This window comes from Bubalus bubalis, chromosome 12 (genome assembly GCF_019923935.1).
Source record: "Bubalus bubalis isolate 160015118507 breed Murrah chromosome 12, NDDB_SH_1, whole genome shotgun sequence".
Classification (NCBI taxonomy): domain Eukaryota; kingdom Metazoa; phylum Chordata; class Mammalia; order Artiodactyla; family Bovidae; genus Bubalus; species Bubalus bubalis.
The window spans coordinates 98,450,310-98,458,377 of record NC_059168.1 but is presented as its reverse complement, the minus strand read 5'-3'; positions in this window follow the sequence as shown (position 1 = coordinate 98,458,377).

Sequence of the window (8,068 nt, the reverse complement as noted above, 5' to 3'; positions counted from 1 at the left end):
CTCCCACTCCCCTCCCCATCCCTATCCATAGATTCTCAGATGTCCTCTTCTCGGCCCGGGGCATCGCAGGACCAGGGCCCGGACACCCGCCCCAGAGGCGATCCGGGAGCAGCCTCTTCCCAGCTGGAGAGTCGTGGGGCGACGGCTTCCGAGCCCTCCATGGCGTCTCAGAATACTCGACTATGACTCCCCTCTGGGGCGTGCAATCCCCGGAATCCGGCTTCACGGATTCCTTCAACGCCCCTGAATCCGTACTGCCTGGCCATCCGTCCGACCCTCGGTCCTGAGCTGCGTGCGGACCCGGCGACACCGCCACGGCCCTTTCCCGGGTTCTCGGGCTCCCGGCCCCTCCGCCGCCCCGCCCCCGGGCGCCCTCTAGCGGGCCCAGACAGAACTTCGCAGAGCCAGACCCGCGAAGGGGTGAGGGGAGGTGGGGTGGTCCCCCTGACCTGGGCGCGCCATCCCGCCGCGGTCCGAGCCTGGCGTCTCCCGCTGGTCATCGTCCTCGCCTCCGTCACCAGCACCAGCACCAGCACCGCTCCGGGCCTTTAGGAGAGCAAAGCCTGCTCTTAGACTGAGTGTAGAACAAGGGGCACCACACGGCCCCCTCACGGTGTCCCAGACCCCCCCTCCAAAGCAGGGTGACTCCGGTGTCTGGTCAGAGTCGGGGTCCTGAGGCCCCTGCTGAGTCTCCCGCCTCTCTTAGGGAAAAGGAGGGCCCTGGAGGCACCAGTGGTGGGGTCTAGCTCCTTTGCCACCGACCTCAGGCAGGTAGGTCACTTTTCTCCTGAGCCTCAGGGCCTCCTGGGTAGAATTGGGCTGTAACAGCGCCCATCTAGCAAGGATTCCTTGAGTGCGTGAATGCACTTTAATTCTATGTATGGAGCCTGGCAGGGGAGAAGAATTCCTGGGGCTGGAAGACAGGCTCTCCTTCCATTCAGCCCCTCACCCAGGTGGCCCCACGATGGAAGGCCTGAGGTCCCTTCCCCAAAACATCATGGGCAAATGAGTCCCTCCCCTTGCATGGTTGTTTCTTTCTATCCCCCACCCCCAACTTGAGTGACTTGGAGGTGGCTTAGAAGTGAAGTAAAGTGGAAGTTGCTCAGTCGTGTCCGACTCTGCGACCCCATGGACTATACAGTCCATGGAATTCTGCAGGCCAGAATACTGGAGGATGGAGGAGCCTGGTAGGCTGCAATCCATGGGATCGCTAAGAGTCGGACACGACTGAGTGACTTCACTTTCACTTTTCACATTCATGCATTGGAGAAGGAAATGGCAACCCACTCCAGTGTTCTTGCCTGGAGAATCCCAGAGACGGGGGAGCCTGGTGGGCTGCCATCTATGGGGTCGCACAGAGTCGGACACGACTGAAGCGACTTAGCAGCAGCAGCAGCAGGCTTTCCCTTCTCCAGGGGAGCTTCCCAACCCAAGGGTCGTACCCAGGTCTCCCGCATTACCAGTGGATTCTTTACCAGCTGAGCCACAAGGGAAGCCCACCGCCAAACCGCGCTGCAAAGCGTGTGGAATCTTAGTTCCCCAGCCAGGGACTGAAACCATACCACCCCCTGCATTGGAAGCAAGGAGCCAACCACTGGACTGCCAGGGGAAGTCCCTAGGATACTCTCTTCTAAAGCAAAGCAGCGTCCCCCGCTTCACCCATCCCAGGGTTATCCCAGAGCTTCTGCCTATGCTATTAGTCACAGGGGCTTCCTGATTCTTCCCTCACCTCAAGTCGTCCTTCTTCTCCCAGTGCACTGACCCCTCCAAACTTCACCTCTCTCCCCAGTTTCCACAGTGGTCCATCCAGTCTCTAACTCCCTTGCCCCAGGTTCCCCCCATCACTCCTCCCTGGAAAAACCCTATAGCCATCTTCCGTTGGGGGCACACTCCCAATCTCCACTCCCCACTGGCCTTGCACTGAGCCCAACAATTCGGTTTCCCTGGGCTCCTGCCCACCCTCCCCCTGCCGCCCCAGTGGTATTTCACCACTTCTGATGCCCTCTTCTGATGCCCTCACTCTCCTGTCCCTACCCCAGTGAAAATCTCCCTACCCTTCTTGGAGAAAAGAGAAGCCATCACCTTGGACTTCCTGGTGGTCCAGAGTTACCAGTCCGCCTTCCAATGCAGGGGACCTGGGCTTGATTCCTGGTGGAGTCTAGGATCCCACATGCCTCCAGGCAAAACTAGGTCTACAAAGAAAACTAGCCACAACAAAAAGCCTGCGTGTCTGTCGCAGCTAAGGCCCCAGGCAGCCAAATATCTTTCAGAGAGTGAGGGGGGCCTCCCTGGTGGCTCAGTGGTAAAGAATCCTCCTGCCTATGCAGGAGACACAGGTTCGATCCCTGATCTGGGAAGATCCCACGTGCCGCAGACCAACTAAGCCCTTGCGCCACAACTGTGGAGTCTGTGCTCCAGAGCCTGGGAGCCACAACTGCGGAGCCCACAAGCTGCAACTACCAAAGCCCGCACGCCCTAGAGCCCGTGCTCCGCAATGAGAGAAGCCACTGCGATGAGAAGCCTGTACACCGCAACTAGAGAGGAGCCCCTGCTCACTGCAACGAGAGAAAAACCCACGCAACAACAATGATCCAAAAAAAAAAAAATAATAATTCTTTTTAAATAAAAGAGAGAGGGAGAAACCATCACCTGTGAACTCTCATTTCCAGTTTCCAAACCTTCCACCCCCTGCCGCCAAACCAGTCTCTTCTCTCACCACCTGTTATCACGGAAGAGCACCCCTTTCTCAGAATCATCCTTGGACTCCAAAAAAAAGCCATCCCTTTGCCCTTCCTGGATTACCAACACTCCTCTCTTCTGGATCCTTCCTTCAACATTCCAAAGGACTTAAAGTTCCCCCAACTTAAAATATGAATACAGTCACCTGCTGGCCCCCAGTGGCAGCCCTATCTCTCTCCTTTCCTCCAAACCTCTGGAAAAGGGGGTGTGACCCATGCTTTGCTTCTGGTCTCACTTCTCCACCTTCATTCCCTGCTTGACACACACCAACGCTTCTCCAGCCAAACTGCTGCTGCCAAGACCTGCATCCTCCTGGCCCCTCCCCCAGTGGAATTCCTCCTCATCCAAGAAGGCTCCCTCTGACGCCTGACCTCATACACCACTCCTTCTTTCTGCAAAACTGACATGTATCTCCCCTTCCTGCTGCTGCTGCTGCTGCTAAGTCGCTTCAGTCATGTCTGACTCTGTGTGACCCCATAGACGGCAGCCCACCAGGCTCCCCCATCCCTGGGATTCTCCAGGCAAGAACACTGGAGTGGGTTGCCATTTCCTTCTCCAATGCATGAAAGTGAAAAGTGAAAGTGAAGTCGCTCAGTCGTATCCAACTCTTAGTGACCCCACGGACTGCAGCCTACCAGGCTCCCACGTCCATGGGATTCTCCAGGCAAGAGTACTGGAGTCGGTTGCCACTGCCTTCTCCACTTCCTACCAGGACCCATCTGTCTAAAATAGAACTCCAGTCTTTCCTCCAAACCAGCTCCCACTCCAGTGGCCTCCCTCCAACTTGGGGACCTGATGATAAGTGCCTCTCTCTCCGCCCACTCCACACTCTCATCATGGCCAGGCCACCTCAGTGTCTCCTGCACATGGTCACTCCTGTGGCTCAGAGCATCAGCACCACTCCCCCAGGCCACTGCACCTCCCAGTACTCACACCCCTACCCTAGGCCTTCTCTCTGGAAACCGTTCTGCACTGAGTGGTCCTTTCTTTTTCTTTTTTTTAAATTTGGCCACACCGCACAGCATGAGAGGCTTCCCTGGTGGCTCAGACAGTAAAGAATCTGCCTGCAACGCAGGAGAGCCAGGTTCAATCCCTGGGTCGGGAAGATCCCCTGGAGAAGGGAATGGCAACCCACTCCAGTATAATTTTCCAGTATAATCCCATAGACAGAGGAGCCTGGTGGGCACAGTCCATGGGGTCACAAAGAGTCAGACACGACTGAGTGGCTTCACATGAGGGATCTTAATTCCCCAACCAGGGATGGAACCTGGGTCCCTCGCTCTGCAGTGAAAAAGCCAAGTCCTAACCGTTGGACCACCAAGGAATTCCCTCAGTGGTCCTTTCTAATCGGCATGATGTTACACCCACTGGGGGCGGCCAATGCCCTCAGCATAGAGCTCAGATTCCTCCAGGAACAAGGAGACCCTTCATGGACTGCCTGATGCTTCTCCATCTTCCCTGACTTCCTCTCCCCTATCTCCTGCCTCAGCCAAACTGGACTATGTACAGGTTCCAGAACACTCTGTGCTTTAAGACCTTCCCATATTCTCTCTGTCTCTTTTTTAATTCTTCTGCTTGAACTGATCTTTCTCTTTCTGGTCAACTCTTCCAAGCCCTCTGGAAAGCCTTCCCGGATGTCATGTTGGGGACCTACCACTGCATTGCATCCTATATAGTCCCGTTCTCTCAGCAAATATTTACCGAGCACAAGTCATATGCGGTAGAATTCTAGGTACTGGGGATACAGAGGTTCCGTCTCTGTTCCTAGGGTGCTCACATTCCGATGAGGGAAGACAGACAGGAAACGAGCAAACTGACAAATGAATAAATAATTTCAGAGAACAGTAAATGCTACAGACGAAGTAAAACAAGTTAACGAGAACAGACAGTATCCGAGGGTGGAGGCAACACTGAGTAGACAGGTCAGTGAAGACGTTCCGGAGCATAAGGGGAGCCAGCCAGGAGGAGATCTGGGAGAAGTTGTTGCATATGGACATGGGGCCAAGACCCTGTGGTGGGAACAAGCCAGGAGGCCAGGGCAGTCGGTGCAAAGTGAGCAAGGGGAGTGTGGTAAGAGGTGGGGACCACTTAGGGTCTTAAAGCTATGGTGGGATTTTGGATTTTTTTTTTTAAGTGCAATAGGAAGACATTGGAGAGTGTAAGCAGAGGAGTAACATGGTTTGTCTTAAAAAGATCGCTTTGGCTGCAGCTCAGAGGGTGGACTCTGGGGGCAAAGATGGAAGCCCGGGAAAGCATGTTACCAGGAGAGCTGATGATGGGCAGGGCTGAGATGTATAAGTGATTAGATGTGAGAAATGGAGGGAGGAGTCAGGTGACTCACAGGGTGTGATGTGGGCTGGGACTGAATGAAGAAGATCTATGCAGGGGCAGTAGAATGTGAAACCAGGTTCTGCTCTGGACCTTGTTGTGAGCTGCCTTTTATCAGACCTGCAGGTGGAAAGATCACATGCCAGACCTGCCTGGCTGTGAGTGCTGAGGCAAGGACCCGTCTGCCTTTCTCACTACTTATCCCAGCCCTACAGCAGGGCTAGCCCGGCATTGGGTAGGCTCTTGATAGAAATATGATGTTACTGAGTAGGGTGGGCTGATCAAGCGCCTGTACCCTTACTGACACTCATATATATATATATATATATATATATGTTTTTTTTTTGCCTTATAATATAAAAATAGGACATACTCTTCAAAGGTAATATGACATCAAACTCAGAAACTCTAAAGCAGTGATTCTCCAAGCATGGTCCTTGGACCAGCCAGCATCAGCCTCGCCTGGAAACTGTTAGAAATGCAAATTTCTAGTTCCCTCCCCATACCTGTGGAGAAGGAAATGGCAACCCACTCCAGTACTCTTGCCTGGAAAATCCCATGGACAGAGGAGCCTGGTAGGCTACAGTCCATGGGGTCGCAAAGAGTTGGACATGACTGAGCGACTTCACTTCACTCACTTCATACTTTATCACTGGAGAAGGAAATGGCAACCCACTCCAGTATTCTTGCCTGGAGAATCCCATGGACAGAGGAGCCTGGCGGGCCATGGTCCATGGGTTCGCAAAGAGTCAGACACGACTGAAGTGACTGAACACGCATGCACGCCCCATACCTGGGCTTCCCTGGTAGCTCAGCAGTAAAGAATGCAGGAGACTTGGGAGATGCCAGTTCCATCCCTGGGTTGGGAAGATCCCCTGGAGGAGGAAATGGCAACCCACTCCAGTATTCTTGCAGGGAAAATCCCATGGACAGAGGAGCCTGGCGGGCTACTACAGTCCAAGGGGTCTCAGAGTTGGACACGACTGAGCAACTGAGCAGCAGCCGCACCTCTCCATACCCGCTGAATCAGAACCTCTGGGAGTTCAAGTTAAACAAACCAACAAGCCTTTCAGGTGATTTTGGTACCGACTCAAGACTGAAGCTGCTATTCTATGGGGCCTAAGGTCTCACTCTTGGGGTAATGCCTAGAAAAAAATGTTTGGGTCCATCTGGCTGAATAGGACCCAGACCACCCTGGACCAACATCTAGCTGGGCTCTAGATTCCTCCCCCCACCAGCACCTTCACCCCCATCCCTCAGTCATGGTAGTTCTGGCCAAAGCCAGGCGGTGGCGCCAGTGCCTCAGGCTCCGCTCTGGCTTCCAGAAATAGAGACCCTGGAAGGACTATCCCCCTCCCCAGCACCCTCTTCTTCCCTCTGGGAGCCTCAGCTCCAAGGTCTGCCCACTGGCAAAGGCTCTGCAGAGTGGCCTTCATCAGAGAGGGGGCTCTGAGGTTGGCACACCCAAGGTGAGGGCCAACCCCCTCTTCCTGGAGGTTAAGAGGGTGGGCAAGAGGAGACCCTTAGGTCAGAGAGAAATTAGGGGTCTCTGGCCTATGGGACTTGGGGGTCAGGAACCCTGGCAGGTGGCTGTGGTCTGGTGTACCCTGGCCACACCCCCATTAACCCTCTGCCTTCCTTGCCCAACCTACCGTGAGGTGAGGTCTCAGGTGCCGTTTCCCTTCCAATGGGTGGGGGCAGCCTAGAGGTACCCCAAGACCTGGACAGAGCCCCAGGGCTGGGGGTCTTCACAGCCTGGAAGCCAAGTAGATGGGGAGGGGAAGCCCACGGCAGAGGGGGTGCACGGATGGAGCTCTTACCAGCTGCTAGCTTCACGTCTCCTGGGTTGGGGGCTCTCTGGGCCCCTGTCCTGCTTTGTGGCCAAGGGAGCCCAGGTTCCAAGCCGGAGGAGGGGCCCACACATGGCTCCTCATCCTGGTATGCCGCTCGGCAGGTGGGGGTCCAGGAGCCCCCACCGGGCTCCCTCCCACCTCCGGTTCCAAGCTGGGTTCCAAGATGACCCAGGGCCGAGCGCAGTCTTGCCCCCCATCTGCTCTGCTGCCCCTCATCCTTCCTATTTGAGGGGAGACTGAGGACCCCCCCTCCAAATCCCAGCTGGAGTCACCACTCTGCTTAGACCTAGAATAGCTCCAGCCTTCTCTCCAGGAATCTGCCCCTCATCTCCAAGGGTCCCACCCAACGCCCACCCCACCCCAAAGGACCACCCTCTTGCTCTTGGCCAGGCCCTCGTCTCCCAGGAGCCCAGATGTGGAGCTGTCCTCTGAGGCTCTGCCCCGGTCTTCAAGAGGCTGGGGCCCAGCCAGCTGTTTTCCCCAGGCAGCCAGCTGTTTTGCCCATCACGAAGCCGCCCTGGCTCCTCTGCTAAGATCGTTGCCTGCTGCGTTGCTGTGGCTGGACTGCAGCGTGGCAGCCCCGCTGGGCCAGGGCCTGGGAGCTGTTAACTCCTCTGGGCCCAGGCAGCCCCTGCCCCTCCCAGCCTGATCCCTCTGGCCTTCCTCCGACCTACAACCTGCAGCAGTAGCCTGCTGCCACACTTCTAGAGACCCCTAAGCAGGCCAAGCATTACTGTCCCCACCCCCACTCAACAACTGCGAACCCAACCCGCAGCCCCTCCCCTCAACAGGGCCTTGTCCTCAGGTGACCCCAGGTGAGAGGAGGGTTCAAAAGGATAAACGCTACCCCATTCAGAATAATAAGGGGAATAGCTCTCATTAACTGTGTGCTGTGTGTGCCAGGCATTGTGCTAAGTGCTCGAAATGCATCATCAAACTGAATTTTCACAACAACCCTGTAAAGTAGGGAATATCTTAATTTTATAGATGAGAACACCAGGGCACGGTGAAGCTAAGTCACTAGCTCAAGCCCACACAGAACCGGGCTTTGAAACTCCAACTAGGCTGACTGCCCCTCTGGCTGGCCCTGGTGGGTTGCTGTTTAAGCTTCCCTGAGCGTCTCACCCCAGGCTTTCTTTCTCTGGTCT